This window comes from Nipponia nippon, unplaced genomic scaffold (assembly GCF_047370975.1).
Source record: "Nipponia nippon isolate SJK-2023a ecotype South Korea unplaced genomic scaffold, ASM4737097v1 scaffold_22, whole genome shotgun sequence".
In the NCBI taxonomy this organism is placed as follows: domain Eukaryota; kingdom Metazoa; phylum Chordata; class Aves; order Pelecaniformes; family Threskiornithidae; genus Nipponia; species Nipponia nippon.
The window spans coordinates 6,451,917-6,474,826 of NW_028262339.1; the positions used below are offsets into that span (position 1 = coordinate 6,451,917).

The window sequence follows — 22,910 nt, forward strand, 5'->3', positions numbered from 1 at the left end:
GACCCAGAAACGTTGGTTGCTCCCAGGTTGAGACAGAGATTGCAGAATGATAAACCTGAGCCCCTTGAAGCAGGCAACTCTGAGAACAGAAAGACAGAAGCAACTCCGGTAGCTGAGAGAACTCGTAGTCGGCAGGGAGCAGTGCTGCCAGCTCCATTGAGATAGGCTGTTAGAAATGAAGGACCGGTGACTGTGAGGGTGCCATTTTCAATTGCTGATTTAAATAATTGGAAGCAGGTGGCAGGCAATTATAGAGATAATCCTGATAAGGTGGCTAAAGCCTTTGATACAATGATCAGAACTACAGACCCTGATTGGAAGGATATTGATGCTATTATGTTGGTATTGTTTGACAGCACAGAAAGAGAAATGATCTTTAGAATGGCAAGAACTCAAATAGAGGGACAAATTGCTACAGGACAATTGCAGGGTCAGTGGGAGCAACATTTACCTCCTACAGATCTGGATTGGGATCCTAATGACAGAACGGAAAGGGAATTAATAAAACGATACCAGAAACTGATTTTGTTTGGAGTTAGGAATGCTATTCCCAAAGCAGTAAATTGGTCAAAGTTGTATCAGATTAAGCAGAATAAGGAGGAGTCGCCGACTGAATTTTTAGATAGACTAAAAGAAACTGCACAAAAATACACCACTATGGACCTGGAATTGGAAGAAGGGAAAAATCAGTTAGTGTCCCTCTTTATAGGACAGTCAATAGATGATATTCGGAGGAAATTGCAGAAGTTGCAGGGCACAGATGCCAGAGACTTAGAGAAATTGTTGGAAGTTGCATGGATAGCTTTCAGAAACAGGGATCAGGTGAAAGAAAAATATGATGCTCGGTTGATAGCGGCTTTAGAAGGATTGCAAGTAAGTAGAGGAGGATTTCGAGGAGGTAGAAATGGAGTCCGAGGAAGAGGACGGGTTAGAGGACTTCCTAATCCTACAGTGGGGAGAAATCAATGTGCTTATTGTAGACAGGAGGGACGCTGGAAAGCGAACTGCCCTTCCCGACAGGGAATGGAAGGAACCGGTTCCGTTTTGAGAACAATAAATGCAGTTAACACTGAGGAATGAAGGGGACCGGAGGAATCTTCCTCAGCAGAACCTCTGGTTAAAATACAGCTGGGGGAAGATCAAACTGAAATAGAATTCCTGGTAGATACTGGAGCAGCCTATTCAGTTTTGAATGAAAAAGGTTTTGAATTTAGTAATAAGAGAATCAAAGTTGTTGGTGCGACTGGTAATGCTGAAACTAGGCCATTCTTCAAGCCTTTAACATTTAAAATTGGAAAACAATGGGTAACACATCAATTCCTGTATTTACCGGGAGCTCCGAAACCTTTACTAGGGCGAGACTTGCTAGAAAAATTGGAAGCGGAAATACGATTTAAAGATGGGGAAGTCGATGTGTTAATTCCTGAATCTAAACTTGTACAAGCGACTGTGTTCCTATTGCAGGAAGATAAAACTTTAGGAACCGGCATCCCAGCAGAAGTGGAAAATGCAGTGATACCCCTCATATGGGCCGGAGAAGTCCCTGGTAAAGCTAAGAACGCTGAACCAGTAAAAATTGAACTCAAAGCAGGAGCAAAACCGGTAAGGCAAAAACAATACCCTTTGAAACTAGAAGCTAGAATCGGGTTAAAGCCCATTACTGAGAAATTTATAAAATATGGTCTGCTGAGGGAACGTGAATCAGAATACAACACCCCTATCTTGCCAGTAAAAAAGGCAGATGGGAAAAGTTACTGACTGGTCCAAGATTTAAGAGCTATTAACCAAATTTCTCAGGATATTCATCCAGTAGTTGCAAACCCATTTACTGACAACGATAAATGAAAACCAAGAATGGTTCACAGTTATAGATTTGAAAGATGCCTTTTTCTGCATACCTCTCGATCAAGAAAGTCAAAATATATTTGCCTTTGAGTGGGAAAATCCAGAAACTGGTCGTAAATCACAGTACACTTGGACAGTGTTGCCACAGGGATTCAAAAGTAGTCCTACAATATTTGGAAATCAATTAGCCAAAGAAATGGAAACCTGGAAAAGAGGATACAAGACAGGGACTGTGTTGCAGTATGTCGATGATATTCTAATTGCAGCTGTAACCCGAGAAGAATGCTTACAATTAACAATTGATCTTTTGATTTTTCTGGGAATGAATGGTTACCGAGTTTCAAAAGAAAAGGCCCAAGTCGTTCGAGAATCTGTCAAGTATCTGGGATTTGAACTTTTGAAAGGACAAAGAAGACTGGGCACAGAAAGAAAGGAAGCTATCTGTCAACTTCCGGAGCCCCAGAATGCACGTGAGCTGCGGACCTTCCTGGGAATGGTGGGGTGGTGCAGGCTGTGGATTGCAGACTATGGACTGATTGTGAAACCTTTATATGAGCTACTGAAAACTTCACCGCCTGGATGGTTGGAATGGGACGACAGCACCAGAAATGCTTTCAAACGAATAAAAAGAACTCTGATGAAAGCACCATCTTTAGGACTTCCTGGTCCAACTAAAACTTTTGAATTGTTCGTTCACGAGCGACAAGCTATAGCTCTGGGAGCGCGCTCTCAGATGCTAGGAGGCAACAGACACGCTGTGGCCTATTTCTCCAAGCAATTGGACCATACCAGCAAAGGATGGCCAGGTTGTCTGAGAGCCATTGTTGTGGTTTAACCCCAGCCAGCAACTATGCACCACACAGCCGCTTGCTCACTCTGGTACGGAGGACGATGGCTGAAATATAAATATGGGGGGGGCTGGCAGATTGATTATATTACACTCCCACAAACCCGCCAAGGCAAGCGCCATGTGCTTACAATGGTGGAAGCAACCACCGGATGGCTGGAAACATATCCCGTGACCCATGCCACTGCCCGGAACACTATCCTGGGCTTTGAAAAGCAAGTCCTGTGGTGACATGGCACCCCAGAAAGAATTGAGTCAGATAACGGGACTCATTTCTGAAACAGCCTCATAGACACCTGGGCCAAAGGGCATGGCATTGAGTGGGTATATCACATCCCCTATCATGCACGAGCCTCCGGGAAAATAGAACGATACAATGGACTGTTAAAGACTACACTGAGAGCAATGGGTGGTGGGACATTGAAACACTGGGATACACATTTAGGAAAAGCCACCTGCTTAGTCAACACTAAGGGATCTGCCAGTTGAGCTGGCCCTGCCCAATCAAGACTTTTACATACTGTAGAAGGGGATAAAGTCCCTGTAGTGCACCTGAAAAATATGATGGGGAAGACAGTCTGGGTTACTCCTGCCTCAGGCAAAGGCAAACCCATTTATGGGATTGCTTTTGCTCAAGGACCTGGGTGCACTTGGTGGGTGATGTGGGAGGATGGGGAAGTCCGATGTGTACCTCAAGGGGATTTGATTTTGGGTGAAAATAGCCAATGAACTGAACTGTATGATGTTAGTTGCTATATAATACTGAATGTCATCACTTCAATGATTACTATGTGCCATATCAACAGTATACAGTAAGAATCACCCAAATTAATGCAGAACGAACTTTGAGGAAACTGAACAAAGTGCAGCGGTGATGGAACCAGAACTGGCTTCATCATGCAACAATCCAACACCACACACCATCTCTCCTGCCCTGAAAGACCCTTATGACAGATGGAACCCAAAGTCATGGACTGAATGAATTTAGCGGACATTTTAGAGGGATGGCCCATAGAGTAAGGGAATGATATCTGTGTGTATATATCAAAAGACAGGGAAAGTTGTGGTGATTAATTGGAATGTATTGGAAAGGGTAGGACCTGGGCATGACGTATATGGTATGGAATAAGGGCTGGATACTGTCCTGGTTTCAGCTGGGATAGAGTTAATTTTCTTCTTAGTAGCTGGTATAGTGCTGTGTTTTGGATTTAGGATGAGAATAATGTTGACTGATAACACACTGATGTTTTGGTTCTTGCTGAGCAGAGTTTACACTAGTCAAGGACTTTTCAGCTTCTCCTGTCCTGCCAGGTGCACAAGAAGCTGGGAGGGGGCACAGCCAGGACAGCTGACCCAGACTGGCCAAAGGGCTATTCCATACCATATGACATCATGCTCAGTATATAAACTGGAGGGAGTTGGCCGGGGGGCACCACAACAGTGTGAATGCATTGCCCTGTCTTAACATGACAATTAGAAATATCTCTGAGTGTTATTCACAAATTATTTGAATGTGCTAACAAATGAACCATTGTTAGCAGCTTTTCTCATGTCATTTACCGGTTCTTGGTAGATGTTGCTTCTTGTTACAGAGGCTGTTAAATGAGAACTGTGCAGCATGTGTAGAGATATAATAAATTGCTACAGGAAGTGCTACACAAATGAAGAAAATTGGCCAAATATTTTTTCTCTGACATCTTCTAGAAAGTGACAGCAAGTCTCACTGGAACACAGGGGGAGGAGGAGGAGGAGGTGTTCAGGGAATTTGGGAGTTCCCCATACTGAGGGGTTAATTTGCTGAAATAAACAAAGTATGCAAACATAACTTTCTACACAAGCTGTGGAGTACAGGTTTCTTGAATTGTTTGGGGTTGGGTTCATTTTTTTTCATTTTGATGCTAATTAAGATAAAATATCTCTCACTACTGAATTTTGTTGATCAAGTTTAAGTACTTCCCTAATGTAATTTTTTGGCATTAATACACTTTATCATTGTCATAAGTACAAATAGCTCATTAAAACCAGGAAGGAATACAATACTTTTATGGATTGCTCTCATGTTATTGCTGTTTTCCTTTCCTTCCCCATGAGTAATCTCTTTATGGCTTCTGTCTCCACAGAACAGAGATAACTACATCCATTCCTGCAGATTGCTTCCAGATGGCTGCACCCTGATTGTCGGTGGGGAAGCCAGCCTGTTATCCATTTGGGACCTGGCAGTTCCAACTCAATGTATTAAAGCAGATATAACATCTTCTGCTCCAGCTTGCTATGCCCTAGCTATCAGCTCCAATTCCAAGATTTGCTTCTCTTGCTGTAGCGATGGGAATGTTGCAGTGTGGGATCTACATACATAACCAGACATTAGTAAGGTAGGTTGACAGAACTGGATCGTCAGGTTGTGAAGAATTAATTTGACATAGACTTACATGCTCTTCTACTTAAATATGTTCTTTTCTTAATGGTTTCAACATAACTGCTTTCAGTATTTCATCACTGGGCAATAACCATGGTAACACCTGGTAGTTCTATATAATTGTTTGTAGGTTTTGAGAGTTTCATAATTCCAGGCCTATCAAGCAGCCACAGAACTTTAATTGCCTAAGATGAGCTGGCGTTCCAATGTTGTTCGTTCTTTGAACAGATGGATTTCTTTGTTTCCACTGTGCTCACACTCCAATCTCTTTAATCAGTGCTCTGGCAAGCTTCTCTTGGGTAAAGATGTGTGTAAATGCCTGCATTGCACACTTCAACATCTTGAGAGTATGGGTTGCTATTCAAAACTAATGTACAGTTATCTAGGAACCAGTAGTACAAAGCTTACCTATATGTTGCACTGTGTATATATTATTATAAATAGTATATCAGTATTGCATGTAAAGGTGGGCTTTTCCCAGCTGATGCTCCCATTTAGAATGCTCTGTTTTTAAACCTTTTAATGACCTGCATATTCTTTTTAAAGTGTTGTGGTTTAACCCCAGCCAGCAACTATGCACCACACAGCCACTCACTCACTCCCCCCTGGTGGGATGGGGGAGAGAATCGGAAGAGTAAAAGTGAGAAAACTCACGGGTTGAGATAAAGACAGTTTAATAGGTAAAGCAAAAGCCGCGCGCACAAGCAAAGCAAAACAAGAAATTAATTCACTACTTCCCATCGTCAGGCAGGTGTTCAGCCATCCCCAGGAAAGCAGGGCTCCATCATGCATTAACGGTTACTTGGGAAGACAAGCGCCTTAACTCTGAACATCCCCCCCCCCTTCCTTCTTCTTCCCCCAGCTTTATATGCTGAGCATGATGTCATATGGTATGGAATAGCCCTTTGGCCAGTCTGGGTCAGCTGTCCTGGCTATGCCCCCTCCCAACTTCTTATGCACCTGGCAGAGCACGAGAAGCTGGAAAGTCCTTGACTAGTGTAAGCACTGCTCAGCAAGAACCAAAACATCAGTGTGTTATCAACATTATTCTCATCCTAAATCCAAAACGCAGCACTATACCAGCTACTAAGAAGAAAATTAACTCTATCCCAGCTGAAACCAGGACATAAAGAAAATGAATTTTTACTATCATGCTACATTCCTTCAGGGGGAATGTGGTATTTCCTGTCAAATGGTGGTATCACAGTCAACAACAAAGATCCCCAATATATCTGACTCTTAAAGTGTGCTGCTTGAAATCAAATTAGTGCTCACATGTCTGGCCTGATTGCTTCATTAATTCATCACAGAATTTACATGGTCATCCCAGAATTAAAATTAATCTTAGATTGCTATTAGAATCTACGGTACTGTTGTCTTTAATAGCTGGGTGTAAGAGACTGAAACAAAAAGGAGATATTCTGAGTACATGCTCAGAACTGACTATTCCCACTGTAAGAATGTATGTATCTTCTTTCGGTATTTTCAGGCAATTTCAAGGCCATACAGATGGAGCCAGCTGTATTGACATTTCTAATGATGGCACCAGACTATGGACAGGAGGCTTGGTCAATACAGTCAGATCCTGGGACCTCAGAGAAGGGAGACAGCTACAACAACATGACTTTACATCGCAGGTTCAGTCTCAGAAGCTTTGACATGTTAAGAAAAAAATCTGTTGAGGTTTTATAAAACAAGCACTTAAAAAAGAAAAAAAGGAGAAAAAAAAAGAAAAGAAAAAAGAAGAGAAAAAAGAAAAGAAAAAGTAGATTCAAAGAGAATTCCAAAAGAATTTTTCACTTTTTTTTTTTTTTTTTTTAATATGCTAGCTAAATATCTTTCTGGATTATGACTCTGTTTGATAGATTAGTACTTCTCCCATGAGAGCAATGGAGAATTTTTTTTATAAAAGAATTCCTAGATTAGAGTGTTCCTGTGCACAATCTGTTACCATTTCTGTAGATCCTTGTTCAAAAATAATTTACAAACATATTTTTAAATGCTGTCATATAAGCTAGGACATTAACTTTTATAGCTTTATTCAGTGCTTTATTATTGCAGTTTTAATTGAACTTTGTTTACATGAACTAATTTATCTTGATTACTATAGTAATTGGATTAGCATGTTTTTAAAACTGCGTAGCAGACCAAAATTTGGTTTTGCATAGTGTTAACAGTGTAGCAGGAGTCGATTTTGAATATCTCAAGCTCATTTAAGCTGATTGAAGCATGTGCTGTGCTACTTCCAGATCTTTTCATTGGGCTATTGTCCAACTGGTGAATGGTTGGCAGTGGAAATGGAGAACAGTAACGTTGAGGTACTGAATGTTACTAAACCAGACAAGTATCAGCTGCATCTTCATGAGAGCTGTGTGTTGTCACTCAAATTCACTCACTGTGGTAAGCAAAGCTTTCTCTGCCAGTATTTTTCCTCCTGAGAAATTTATTCAAGATCACCTTTGAATTAAAATAGGGATATTTAAAAATTAGATGTTAAGTTTAAATATTAAAATTTATTAAAATGTTTCTGTGTGACTGCTTTTTTTTATACAAACTGATTATGTTGTGATCAAACATCTTAGTGTAACAAGAGTAAAATGTGACTGTTCTTTGCATATGTTTTTCACTGATGTATGAATGAATTGTTTTTATGACTAATCTGTTTCTTGGGGTGCGTTTCTTGAAAACAAACCACAACTATAACATCTAAATGATCTTTTGCAGGCAAATGGTTTGTAAGCACTGGAAAAGATAATCTTCTTAATGCCTGGAGAACACCTTATGGAGCCAGTATATTCCAGGTAATAATCTCCTAAAAGCGGTTTTCCACATTACGGAGCAGTAGAGTTGCACTTCTTAGGGTCTGCCATTAGCTTAAGGGATTTTAAAATGGAAACTCTTGTCTTCTTAATATGTTCCTTTAAGACTTGTAATTAAAGAGGTGTACACTTCTGTCCTTTCTAACATTTTAGTAATTTAGGTCTTTCAATAAAGTAACCCTTTAATCTGAAATTGTTTTTAATACTCTTCTTTCTGAAACTTTCTTGCCTTTTTGTGAGTATTGCTGCAATAACAGAACACAAGTCACACGGTTAGCTTAGCAATCACTGAAGGTCCAAAATGTATCTAAAATAATGAAAGCCATATTCAACACATGTATTTTTCTTGGATGAGATGAATAAGGGCTAAGGAGTGCTTTCTCAGAGCTTGCATGTGTATAGTATGTAGATAAATAATGTTAAGGTGTCATATCTTGTATTAACACTGAAAAGTCAGTGGATTAAACAGGCAGACTCCTGAGCTGAAGACTTGATCCTTATATAGGAGTCCTGTGGACTGAAACTGGAAGTCATAACCTTTCTGTAGTATTTAATAACCTCCGTGCCCAATTTTAATGGAACTTCAGTGCCATTGAAGAGTGGAATTTTTGGTGTATCCCTCTCTTCTTTGACCTATAGGTACTTCTGTGCTGGGAATTTTTTTAATTAAGTTAATCCTGGTGTTCTGGGTTAAATAGTCAGGTCTCAGCTATATTGATACCTGCAATGTCTCTGCCTTTTGGGACAGTGCTGTTTGCCTTGGCATGAGAAATCTGAAGTCTGAGTTTTCTTAGTGGAGAGTACTCAACTCTGGAACAACTTCCCACAGAAAGCCCGAATAATCCTTCCAAAAACACATCTCCCTTAAAACTGACGTTCTTCCCCAGTATAGCTTTCTTAATGAGGGGTAGAGAAAGAAACTTTTGTACCATGCAGTAGAGGTTTCTTTGCAAAAACTTAGCATTACTTATCATGTCATTTGCAGTGACAGGCAGAAAAGACAATTTAGACATATATGTTATATAGAGAAAACATATACTAAAACAGGAAGTAAAATGTGTCAATGTGCATACATAGACATTATCTCAGAAAAGATCCATCTGCATGTTGATAGAAAAGCTGGGAGAAACAAAGGTACTATATCCTGTTGTGTCCTGTCTTCCATTCACCTGCTGTACACTGTTGCTTATGCCAAGTCCACCATAGTATCTTTTCATATGTGCATCCTCCCTGGTAATGTAAATTGTTTTGTGCAAGGGCTTTGTCTTCTGTGTTGGGGAAATACTGAGAAGAGATAAAGTTACTTCTGTGGACTCTCTTTCATATATATGCGTCGGTTGGGCTTTGTAGTGCTTTTTCATAAGGATTTCTGGCTTAAAACAAAAAAGGGAGGGAAGAGAAAGACATCAGCTTTTGATTCCTTTTTTTGCAAGAACTAACTTATAAAATTTGAATACTCGTTATTTGTAAAATGTATAGAAGGGTCTGCTTGCTTTTGTTTGTTTGATAGATTTCTAGTTCCGTAGCATTAAATAAAACGTTCACTGCCCTTTTTTGTTGCCATAAAGCTTTAGGTGAGACAAATTTGGAGAAATAGTCTTGTAACAAAAGCTGCCATCCTTTCACTTCCACTCTGAATCTTCAATGCAGATATTTAAATGAGCCTTCCCATGCATTCCCTCTGTAAACTTTTCTGGTTAATCTTCAAGTCTTTTTATGGATTGAAAAGAATTTTTTTTTTTTTCTTGTAGTCCAAAGAATCCTCATCTATGCTTAGCTGCGATATCTCCGTGGATGACAAATAAATTGTCACTGGCTCTGGGGACAAGAAGGCTACAGTCTATGAAGTTATTTATTAGAGACAAATCTGAATGCAGACAGGACTCCTCGTAGCACTTTGCTGTATATTCCTTTTTTTCCTTTTCCAAACTGAAAACTTTAATGCTCATCACAGTTGTAGAATTTTTCCCCTCTCTTAACCTTCCATTAAATTGTGAATGCTCATTTAGAACTTGCGATACCAAATCACCAGATATCTACTCGGAATAAGATGGAATAAGCATACTTAACAGTGAACTTGACTCTTTAATTATGTATTATAGCTGTAATGTACTTATTTTGTTTAAAGAAGGCTTTCTAACAGTGAACTGACTAAATAAAGCTGTCTGGCCCAACTTTGGTTTAAAGGTATGTTGTATACTTTGTGGTTTTGCTGGTGGATGAAAGGGACTGGGGAGAAGGATGTTCAGGAGACAGTAAAAGTTGCACTGAATAGACTCATACTTTCTAATTAAAAAATAAACTTATATTTTTTTAGTCCTATTCTTGGATGAAACCTCTAAGCATTATTACCATATAATTACTTGGTGGGAAGATTCTGTAATTCAACTATTTCAGACAATCTTGGAAATTTAGGAAATTGCAACCTGTAGCCAGTGATTTACATGCCTGTGATGAATGGCAAGTTCAGTTCACATCTAAATTAAATACACTTTAAGTAAAAATGTGCTCATTTATATATTTCCAATGTCAATATAGCATCTTGTGAACAGATTTGTTCTCTTCTGTTGATGAACATAAAGCATTTTCGTGTCAACCTAGTTTTTTAATATAGCATCCCTCTTTGTCATATTGTAGAGAGAAGTACAATAAGAGGCCTCAAAGAATCACCTTTATAACTTCTGGACGCTTTTGCCACATTTCTTTGAAAAGGAAAATATGTTTCTGGTGGCAATTTTTCAGTTACAAGGGACTATGAAAATATTTAATATATTCCTTGGAAACATGGCTTTAAGACATTAGGTGTGAAGTCCAATCTACATTCCTTTCAAAACAAACAAACATGAATGCTCTTGTGATTTTAACTATGGCATGGGTAGCCAAGATTTTTCATCTTACAAAGAATAGTGAAGTTGAAAGAATGAAGCCTTTCTCCCCTCCAATACGTGAAGCAATACTGTACAAAAAATTGTACAGTCATTTTGCAGTGTGACCTCCTAAGTGTGGACAGCAATGTTAATATTTCAATGAAAATATTTTTTTCCGAAGCATCATTAACACCATCCTCCCATTTCCCTATGCACACTTCTTTGTTGATTTAAGGTTCCCACCTTCATTGTAAACTAGTTTATTTATTTCATTCAGACCTTTAACAAATAATCAGAATAGCTTCTCTATATCATACCATTTTAAAGATATTTTTTTTTCTGCAACATTGCTGCTATTTTCCCACTCCTTCCTCCCCCATTGAGTTCCTGAAGTTGGTATTCAGCCCTCAAGAGGGATGCTGTAGCTTGTGGCTTGACCTTGATCTTACAGGTTGCTCAACAAATGGTAGTGGAAAGTGTTCACAGGATCTGGCTGGCTGTAATAACTGCTGTGACAGCTGTTACAAACTCATTTATGCCTCCTTCCTATGAGCAGTCTTAAATAAAAACATGTGAGAAGAGCAGTCCTCTTGTCTAGCTGACCCTTCTGCTTTCTCAAGTTTCACAGGTGCTCATCAGCTGGAAATGACAGGGGAGGAAAAGGAGTTGGGAGTCCTAGCTGAACTCAGCATGCCAATGTGATACAGCCATGAAAAAGACAAATGTGCTCTAGGACGTGTCAGGAGAAGCATTTGCAGCAGAGATGGCGAAGTATTGCTGCCATTATAGAAGACGCTGGTGAGACCTCGTTTGGAATAGCGAGTACAAATCTGGTCACTTGTGTTCATGAAAACTTAATTGAAAATGGGACTGGTGGGGAGAAGGGCCTACCAGACAGACTGGAAAATCAAGGGGATGGAAAGCATGTCATCTAAGAAGAGCTTACTTGCTTTTAATCTAGCAAAGTGAAGACCGAGAACAGATATGAATGTTGTATTAAAATGCTTCAAATGTCTAATCAGCAAGGGTGAAAAGGTATTTAAACTGAAAGATAATGCTGGCACAAAAATAAGTGAGGAAAAAAGTATGGCCTGGAATTAGAAGAGGCTCCTGTTAGAGCACGGAGGTTTTAGAGCAGCTTTCCAATCCAAATACAGGGGAGAAAAAAGCAAACTGCTTTTAAGGTGGAGCATGACACATTTATAAAGGGGTGTATAGACAGTAGGGTACTGGAGTCCATAGCCTCAGAGGTCTCTTTCAGTCCTTCCTATGTGTTTGACCTGCATAATTAAAGTGTGTGTACTGGAATGAAGGAATGTTTATTTTCAAAAAAAAGTTTGGTGTGAGGGTAGGAGAGGGTAGGTGAAAAGGATGGTAGAAAAGGGCTGTCAAACAGAAAACAATCATTTGGAGTGTTCCTCTGCAGCTGAAAAATGAGTGCTTCTCCCTAGGTCTATTCATTATGATACTGCTTATCAAAAAACAATAATTAAGAAGAAAACTACATTATTCAAGTGTGGGAATAAGTGAGATTGTGTTTTACTTTGACGAGATGCAGCTGTGCCCTTGAGGCTTGTTACAAACAGGTTTGCAGGAATGCAGCTGTGGCCTTGAGGCTTGTTACAAACAAGTTTGTGAAACTTAGAGGCAGAAAAATAAGGATGAGATTGGATACATCCCTGAAAGAGGAATTCACGTGCACCAACTTGAAGAACCAATAAGTAACGCTGAAGAGACGTGTGGACGCAAGACAGTAACCAATGAAATAAGTTTTGCTTGCTCGTGAACGCTAGATCATATTATAAAAGGGATAGATTGTAAAAATAAAGTGTCTTCTTCGCTTGTCTTCACTTGTCTTCGCTTGTCTTCGCCTAAACTCATATGCGGAGTCCGTGTTTAATTGCCACATTCAAGCTCTTATGTAATTTGTTCCAACCTACTTAAACTCGCTGGTTTTGAACTCCATCAGCCCTGACAGGTGATCTGGTTTCTTTTATGAGCCAAAGTCCTTGGATTTTTTGTGCTTGGAGATATTGCTGATGCTTCTCTTCCATGTCTGTCACTGGTTGTGTCCGTAAGCACTTGGGTTCAGTGGAGTATCCCAGACTGCAGCTATGCAGAATGATAGCTGTAAGATGCTCAGAATAAGAGCAAGGGAAGAGAAGGAAGATATTTCTTTTTGCTGCACAGAAGGGAGGCAAGATGAGTACAGCACCAGGTAGTGAGTTGTACTGGCACTGTGCACTGCTGTGAGAGATGTGGCTTGAGGACAGAGATTGCCGAGGATCCCTTCACTTACCATATCAGGAAGAGTAGGGGAGAATGGTATTAGCAGCCAAAGTGTTCTATGTGAAACAGATGGCCTTCCCACACCAGGTGTACTGGTTTTGGGTGGGATAGAGTTCAATTTCTTCATATTAGTTTGTATGGGGCTATGTTTTGGATACGTGATTAAAATAGTGTTGATAATACAGAGATGTTTTAGTTACTGCTGAGCAGTGCTTACACAGCATCAAGGCCTTTTCTGCTCCTCACACTGCCCTGCCAGCGAGTAGGTTGGAGGTGCACAAAAAGTTGGAAGGGGACACAGGTGGGACAGCTGACCCCAACTGACTAAAGGGATATTCCATACCATATGACATCGTGCTCAGCAATAAAACTGGGAGGGAAGGTTGGCAGGGGGGGGCCGCTGCTTGGGGACTGGCTGGGCATCAGTCAGTTGGTGGTGAGCAATTGTTTTCATTTGCATCATTTGTCTTTCTTGGGTTTTATTTTCCTCTCTGGTTTTTTTTTTTTTCTCTTTTCCTTACAATTTTTTTCTTATTATTATTATATCTTTTTTAATTATTAAACTGTTTTTATCTCCACCCACGAGTTTCTTTCTCACTTTTACCCTTCCAATTCTCTCCCCCATCCCACCGGGGGGGGGGGGGGAAGTGAGTGAGCAGCTGTGTGGTGCTTAGTTGCTGGCTGGGGTTAAACCACAACAGTCCTTTTTGGTGCCCAACAAGGGGCTCGAAGGGTTTGAAATAACAGATTTGACCAGAGTGTATTAGAAGGGATTTATATCTGTTAACAGTTGCATGTCACAATATTGATTTATCTGTTCTCAATATTAGTTTATCTGATCTGTGCCATGCTCCCGTTTTTGCTGTACATGGTAAAGACTGGTTTTGGCTTTTGCAGTTTGCTGTGCTCTGTAGCACTTAGTGATGTTTTGACTGGGAGATTTATTATTAAAACACTGGCCTTGAGCTTAATCTGGTATTTGGGCTCTGTACTGATGCCATTACTGTACTTCGGGTACCATCTCATGGAGACAACTAACAATTGTACTTCTTCCTCTGAGAGGTTTTCTGTGGAGGAAATACAGAAGGGCACCTTCACCACTTTCTTCTGTGATGTTTTCTCTCTCGTTACAATAACACTTCAGTATCTTGAACATCCTTGGGTAGTTAAAATACTTCTATTGGTATTTCTCAGGAATATTGCTTCGGCTTTTTCTAAGGTTAACAAGCAATTTAGGAATATGACCCAGGCCCCGTGGCAGTGTGGTTATGGGTGGCAAGGCATGTGGGAGAATACGGGCACGTATCTAGAAATCTTCTCACCTCCGATGGTCTAGAACTTTACTCCCGAACAAGTGCAGCATCCTGATGAAGTCATAGAATGTTTGAAAAAAATATGCCTTGGCGATTCCAAAGAGGCACGACTTATCGCACTGTGCTGGGGCCTGGCCAGCACCTACCAAACACTGCTCAATATTATGCAGCACCCTCAAGGAGAAGAGGGTCTCTGGATCTGAAAACATACCAACAGACACTATGGATAAACCAGAGACCCAGCCCTCAACTATATCAGTTGCCCCTATAATTAAAAAGAAACAATCGAAGCGGAAGTCATCTCCTTTAGTAAGGAATGAAGAAGCTTCTCCTAAGAGGGAGAAGGAGAGAGAATCAGAAGAGGCAGCCTGTTCTGCAGCAGAGCAGTCACAAGAACAGGAGGAGGAAGGGACTGAAATCATAAATGGGACAGAAACCACCTGATGCCTATCCCTAAGTGAGCTGTGAGATATGTGAAAAGATTTTAGCCGTCAACCAGGTGAGCATATTCTCAGCTGATTACTCTGATGCTGGGATATTGGGGCCAATAGTCAGGAATTAGAGGGTAAGGAAGCCCAGCAGCTGGGATCCCTAGCTAGGGATAAGGCCATTGACAAAGAGATTGGAAAAAGGGCAGGAGTCATCAGTCTTTGGAGGTGACTCCTATCAAGTGTGAAGGACAGGTATCCCTTCAAAGAAGATCTTGCAAATTCCTGAAGCAAGTGGACCACCATTGAGGGAGGTATCCAGTATCTGAGGGAATTAGCCGAGGTGGAGGTGATCTATAGCAACCTGGATGATGACCAGGTATCCAAAGACCCAGATGAAATCCGGTGCACGTGGTCCATGTGGCGAAAGTTTATATGAAATGCACCAACGTCATACACCAACACCCTGGAGATAATGAGCCGGACAGACACGGAGGCACCAACTATGGATGAACTGGCCAGACAACTCCAAGAATACGAAGATAATCTCACTTCCTCCCTACGGACCTGTGTCTCGGCTGTGGAGAAACTGTCCCAACAATTGTCCCAGCAATCCAAGGATAGGTCTTCCTCACCCACACTGACCAATGTCTCAGCTATTAAGAGTCAGCCTTTTTCTGGTCAAGGGAGGGCGTACCGGTGGTGCACACCATGTGCCATCCTGTGGTTCTTCCTGTGTGACCAGGGGGAGGACATGAGGAAGTGGGATGGTGAACCTACCTGGAGACTAGAAGCTCGAGTACAGGAACTGCAAGAAAAAAACAACAGCCAAAAGGCATCCATACAGGAGAATTACTGCTCCAGTGTCTGTTGGGCAGAGTAGAAGGGCTGATCGTACTTTTAACCCTGATGAAGGGACTTCTGGTTTGCAGTTACAAAAATCAAGTAATGAATACTCTGACCAGGAATAGAGGGGCCCTGCCTTTGGCCAGGTGGAGGAAAGGGACAACTGGGTTTACAGGACTGTGTGGGTTCAATGGCCTGGCACATCAGCCCCATGGGAGTATAAAGCTCTAGTGGACACCGGTGCACAGTGTACCCTAATGCCATCAGGTTACAAAGAGGCAGAATCCATCTGTATTTCTGGAGTGATGGGAGGATCCCAAAGGCTGACTGTATTGGAGGCCGAAGTGAGCCTAACTGGGAATGAGTGGCAAAAGCATCCTATTGTGACTGGCCTGGAGGCTCCATGCATCCTTGGCATAGACTGCCTCAGAAAAGGGTATTTCAAGGACCCAAAAGGGTACCGGTGGGCTTTTGGTATAGCTGCCTTGAGAATGGAGAAGATTAAACAGCTGTCTAGCTTGCCTGGTCTCTCAGAGGATCCATCTGCAGTGGGGTTGCTGCAAGTTAAAGAACAGCAGGTGCCAATTGCTACCATGACAGTGCACTGGCAACAATATTGCACCAACTGACACTCCCTGGTTCCCATCCATGAGATGATTTGGTGACTGGAGAGCCAAGGAGTGATCAGCAAGACTCATTCACTCTTTACTAGTCCCATATGGCCAGTGCAAAAATCTAATGGAGAGCGGAGGCTAACAGTAGACTATTGGGGCCTGAACAAAGTCACGCTGCCGCTGAGTTCTGCCATACCGGACATGCTAGAACTCCAATATGATCTGGAGTCAAAGGCAGCCAAGTGGTATGCCACAACTGATATCGCTAACACGTTTTTCTCAATCCCTTTGGCAGCAGAGTGCAGGCCACAGTTTGCTTTCACTTGGAGGGGCATCCAGTATACCTGGAATGGACTGCCCCAGGGGTGGAAACACAGCCCTACCATTTGCCATGGACTGATCCAGACTGCACTGGATCAAGGTGAAGCTCCTGAACACCTTCACTATATTGATGACATCATTGTGTGGGGGAACAAAGCAGAAGACGTGTTTGAGAAGGGGAGAAGAATAATCCAGATTCCTTTGAAAGCTGATTTTTCTATAAAACAAAGTAAGGTCAAGGGACCTGCACAGGAGATCCAGTTTTTAGGAATAAAATAGCAAGAGGGGCGTCATCATATACCAATGGATGTGATCAATAAAATAACAGCTATGTCTCCACCAACTAACAGAAAAGAAACACAAGCATTCTTAGGTGTTGTGGTTTTTTGGAGAATGTATATTCCAGGTTATAATCTGATCGTAAACCCTCTCTATCGAGTGATTGGGAAGAAGAATGATTTCAAATGGGGCCCTGAGCAACGACAAGCCTTTGAACAAATTAAACAAGAGAGAGTTCATGCAGCAGCCCTTGGGCCAGTCTGGGCAGGGCAAGATGTGAAAAGTGTGCTTTAAACCTCAGCCAGGGACCATGGTCCTACCTGGAGCCTCTGGCAGAAAGCACCAGGGGAGACTTGTGGTCGACCCCTAGGGTTTTGGAGTCAGGGATACAGAGGATCTGAGGCTAGCTATACTCCAACTGAAAAAGAGATATTAGCAGCATATGAAGGGGTTCGAGCTGCTTCGGAAGTGGTTGGTACTGAAGCACAGCTCCTCCTGGCACCCCGACTGCCAGTGCTGGGCTGGATGTTCAAAGGGACGATCCCCTCTACACATCATGCAACTGATGCTACGTGGAGTAAGTGGATCGCACTGATAACACAATGGGCTCGAATAGGAAACCCCAGTCGCCCAGGAATCCTGGAAGTGCTAATGGACTGGCCAGAGGGCTGAAACTTTGGAGTATCGACAGAGGAGGTGACATGTGCTGAGGAGGCCCCACTGTATAATAAATTACCAGAAAATGAGAAGCAATATGCCCTGTTCACTGATGGATCCTGTCATATTGTGGGAAAACATCAAAGGTGGAGTGTGGAGTCCTACACAACAAGTCACAGAAATTGCTGAAGGAGAAGGTGAATCAAGTCAGTTTGCAGAAGTGAAAGACATCCAGCTGGCCCTAAAGATTGCTGAAGAAGAAAAGTGCCCAATGGTCTATCTCTGTACTGACTCATGGATGGTGGCAAATGCCCTGTGGGGGTGGCTACAGCAATGGAAGCAGAGCAACTGGCAGCACAGAGGCAAACCCATCTGGGCTGCCGCACTGTGGCAAGATATTGCTGCCCGGATAGAGAACCTGGTTGTAAAAGTACGTCACATAGATGCTCACGTACCCAAGAGTCAGGCCACTGAAGGACATCAAAACCACCAGCAGGTGGATCAGGCTGCTAAGATTGAAGTGGCTCAGGTGGATCATAGAATCATAGAATGGTTTGGGTTGGAAGGGACCTTTAAAGGTCATCTAGTCCAACCCCCCCCTGCAATGAGCAGGGACATCTTCAACTAGATCAGGTTGCTCAAAGCCACATCTAGCCTGACATTATATGTTTCCAGGGATGGGTGTCATGCTTTAACCCCAGTCGGCAACTAAGCACCACACAGCTGCTCACTCACCCTTCCCCCCGCCCCCAGTGGGATGGGGGAGAAAGTCGAGGAAAAAAAAAAAGTAAAACCCCTGGGTTGAGATAAAGACAGTTTAATAGGACAGTAGAGGAAGAAAAAAAAATAATGATAAAAGAATATACAAAACAAGTGATACACAATGTAATTGCTCACCACCCGCTGACCGATGCCCAGCCCGTCCCCGAGCAGTGACCGCTGCCCCCCAGTCAACTCCCCCAGTTTATATACTGAGCATGACGTCATATGGTATGGAATAGCCCTTTGGCCAGTCTGGGTCAGCTGTCCTGGCTGTGCCCCCTCCCAGCTTCTTGTGCACCTGGCAGAGCATGGGAAGCTGAAAAGTCCTTGACTGGTGTAAGCACTACTCAGCAACAACTAAAACATCAGTGTGTTATCAACATTATTCTCATCCTAAATCCAAAACACAGCACTATACCAGCTACTAGGAAGAAAATTAACTCTATCCCAGCTGAAACCAGGACAATGGGGCATCTACAACCTCTTGGGGCAACCTGTTCAGTGTTTCACCACCCTCATCATAAAAAATTTCTTCCTTATATCTAGTCTTATATCTGCCCTCTTTTAGTTTAAAACCATTACGCCTTGTCCTGTCACCACAGGCCCTGGTAAAAAGTCTCTCTTCATCTTTCTTATAAGCCCCGTTTAAGTATTGAAAGGCTGCAACAAAGACTCCCCAGAGCCTTCTCTTGTCCAGGCTAAACAACCCCAACTCTCTCAGCCTGTCCTCATAGGAGAGGTGTTCCATCCCTCTGATCATTTTTGTGGCCCTCCTCTGGATCTGCTCCAACAGGTCTATGTCTTTCTTGTGCTGGGGACTCCAGAGCTGAATACAGTACTCCAGGTGGGGTCTCACCAGAGCAGAGTAGATGGGCAGAATCACCTCCCTCAACCTGCTGGCCATGCTTCTTTTGATGCAGCCAGGATCTGGACTGGGAACATAAGGGTGAGCTATTTATAGCTCGATGGGCCCATGACACATCAGCACATCTAGGAAGGGATGCAACATACAAATGGGCTCGTGATCGAGAGGTGGACTTGACCATTGACGCCATTGCACAGGTTATCCATTGATGTAAAGTGTGCACCATAATCAAACAAGCGAAGCGGCTAAAGCCTTTTTGGTATAGAGGACGATGGCTGAAATATCAATATGGGGAAGCCTGGCAGATTGATTTTATCACACTACCACAAACCCGCCATGGCAAGCACCATGTACTTACAATGATGGAAGCAACTACCGGATGGTTGGAAACATACCCTGTGACCTATGCCACTGCCCAGAATACAGTCTTGGGCCTTGAAAAGCAAGTTTTATGGCAACACGGCACCCCTGAAGGAACTGAATCAGACAATGGGACTAATTTCTGCAACTACCTCATAAACACCTGGGCCAAGGAGCATGGCATCGACTGGGTGTATCACATCCCCTATCATGCACCAGCCTCTGGGAGAACTGAACGATACAATGGACTGTTAAAGACCACACTGAGAGCAACAGGTGCTGGGACATTCAAGCAGTGGGATACAAATTTAGCAAAAGCCACTTGGCTAGTTAACAATCAAAACCCCTGTGCACTGTGGAAGGAGATAAGGTCCCTGTAGTACATATAAGGAACTGGCTGGGAAAAACAGTCTGGGTTATTCCTTCCTCAAGAAAGGGCAAACCTACTCATGGGATTTTTTTTGCTCAAGGACCTGGGTGCACTTGGTGGGTAATGCTGGAGGATGGGGAAGTCCAATGTGTACCTCAAGGTGATTTAATCCTGAGTGAAAATAACCTGTGATTTGAGTTGTATGATGGCAGTATTACATGATGCTGTATGTCATCACTGCTGTGGCCGCCATATGTCAAAGGTATTATAGCAGAAACCTCTTGCTGCTAGCCAGGCTAGAGGCAAGACGAGGAATTCATTGCAATGTTAAACCTTATGGCCTAGTCCAAAGGGACCAGGGGTGGAGATTGTAACGGAAATACCTTTAAATTGTTGTAACCTGTGATCTGAGTTGCATGTTATCAGAAGTACTACAGCAGAAACCACCTGAACCAATGAAGGATGAACCTCACAAGCAGCAGTGCAAGTGCAGCAGTGACCTCACTTGAGCTGGTTTTGGTGCCCAAAAACTCCACGCAACACACCACCTCTCCTGTCCTGAGTGAATACCATTACAGATGGAGCCCAAAGTCATAGACCAAATGAACTCAATGAACATTTTAAGGAAATTTATGGAAATTTTACAAACATTTTATGGGGGAAGGGGTAGTTAATGAGGATGTATTGGATAGTGTGGGACCCGAACATGACATAAATGGTATGGAATAATGGGTGGAGAATGTACTGGGTTTGGCTGGGATGGGGTTAAATTTCTTCATAGTAGTTTGTGTGGGGCTATGTTTTGGATGTGTGATTAAAATAGTGTTGATAACACACTGCTGTTTTAGTTACTGCTGAGCAGTGCTGACACAGCATCAAGGCTTTTTCTGCTCCTCACACTGCCCTGCCAGCGAGTAGGTTGGAGGTGCACAAAAAGTGGGACAGCTGACCCCAACTGGCCAAAGGGATATTCCATACCATATGACATCACGCTCAGCAATAAAACTGGGGGGAAGGTTGGCGGGAGGGCCACTGCTCAGGGACTGGCTGGGCATTGGTCGGTTGGTGGTGAGCAATTGTTTTCATTTGCATCACTTGTCTTTCTTGGGTTTTATTTTCCTCTCTCTTTGTTATTTTTTTCTCTTTTCCTTACAATTTTAAAATTATTATTATCTCTTTTTAATTATTAAACTGTTTTTATCTCCACCCATGAGTTTCTTTCTCACTTTTACCCTTCCAATTCTCTCCCCCTCCCACCGTGGTGGGGGGGGTGAGTGAGCGGTTGTGTGGTGCTTAGTTGCTGGCCAGGGTTAAACCACAACACCAGGCTAAATTTTTGCAGCCTTGTCTTCTAGATTAGGCGTTTTCTTAATGCTTAGCCAAAGGAAAATTTCTAATTGTGGTGGGTTGACCCTGGCTAGCAGCCAAACACCCACCCTGCCTCTCGCTCACTCACCTCTCCCATGAGACAGGGAGAAAATAGAAGGAAGGTAAGAAGACTCATGGACTGAGATAATGACGTCTTAATAGGGAAAGCAAAAGCCACACAAGCAAGCAAAGCAAAAAGAGGAATTCATTCACTACAATATATATACAGCAAAGCACTATGAGAAGGGGTCCTGTCTGCATTCAGATTTGTCTCTAATAAATAACTTCATAGACTGTAGCCTTCTTGTCCCCAGAGCCAGTGACAATGTATTTGTCATCCACGGAGATATCGCAGCTAAGCAAAGATGAGGATTTTTTTGACTACAAGAAAAAAAAATTCTTTTCAATCCATAAAAAGACTTGAAGATTAACCAGAAAAGTTTACAGAGGGAATGCATGGGAAGGCTCATTTAAATATCTGCATTGTAGATTCAGAATGGAAGTGAAAGGATGGCAGCTTTTGTTACAAGACTATTTCTCCAAATTTCTCTCACCCCAGGATGCGGTTTGCCCTCTTGGCTGCCAGGGCCCACTGCTGACTCCTGTTGAGCCTGCTGTCGACCAGCACCCCCAGATCCCTTTCTGCAGGGCTGCTCTCCAGCTACTCCTCTCTCAGTTTATACTTGCGCCCAGCATTACTGCATCCCAGGTGCAGAATCCGACATTTGTTCTTGCTAAATTTTATGCCACTGATGATCGTCTAATGCTCCAATCTATCTAGATCCCTCTGCAAGGCCTCTTGTCCCTCGAGAGAGTCAGCAGCACCTCCCAGTTTAGTACCCTCAGCAGACTTGCTAATGGTGCATTCAACTCCTGCATCCAGATCATTGATAAAAATATTTTACAGGACTGGCCCTAGAATTGAGCCCTGAGGAACACCACTGGTGACCGGTCACCAGTCAGATGTAGCCCCATTCACCACAACCCTTTGAGCCCTGCCGTTCAGCCAATTCTTCACCCAGCACACCGTGTATCTGTTCATCTCACAGTTGGACAACTTGTCCAGAAGGATACGGTGGGGGACAGTATCAAAAGCCTTACTAAAAAGACTGATGTCTGGGAAGTTGAAATCTCCCATAAGGACAAGGGCTACCGATCAAGCGATTTCTCCTAATTGCCTATAGAATAACTCATCAGTGCTAACATCCTGGCTGGGTGATTGGTAGTAGACACCCACTACATCTCCTTTGTTTTCCATCCCTGTCGTGGTTTAACCCCAGCCAGCAACTACGCACCACACAGCCGCTCGCTCACTCCCCCTGCAGTGGGATAGGGGAGAGAATCGAAAGAGTAAAAGTGAGAAAACTCATGGGTTGAGATAAAGACAGTTTAATGGGCAAAGCAAAAGCCGTGCGCGCAAGCAAAGCAAAACAAGGAATTCATTCACTACTTCCCATTGGCAGGCAGGTATTCAGCCATCCCCAGGAAAGCAGGGCTCCATCACATGTAACGGTTACTTGGGAAGACAAACGCCATCACTCCGAACGTCCCCCCCTTCCTTCTTCTTTCCCCAGCTTTATATACTGAGCATGACGTCATATGGTATGGCATAGCCCTTTGGCCAGTCTGGGTCAGCTGTCCTGG

General features: G+C 42.7%; 1 pseudogene across 1 annotated transcript; it reads left to right on the forward strand.

Moving 5' to 3' along the window:
- The first annotated feature begins 291 nt into the window (after positions 1–291).
- On the forward strand, positions 292–10,115 carry LOC104022975 (transducin-like enhancer protein 4; annotated as a pseudogene). Its single transcript, XR_015705338.1, has 7 exons — positions 292–873; positions 1,465–1,602; positions 4,813–5,064; positions 6,598–6,745; positions 7,358–7,508; positions 7,833–7,909; positions 9,679–10,115. The product of XR_015705338.1 is annotated as a transducin-like enhancer protein 4 (transcript).
- Positions 10,116–22,910: the final 12,795 nt, after the last annotated feature.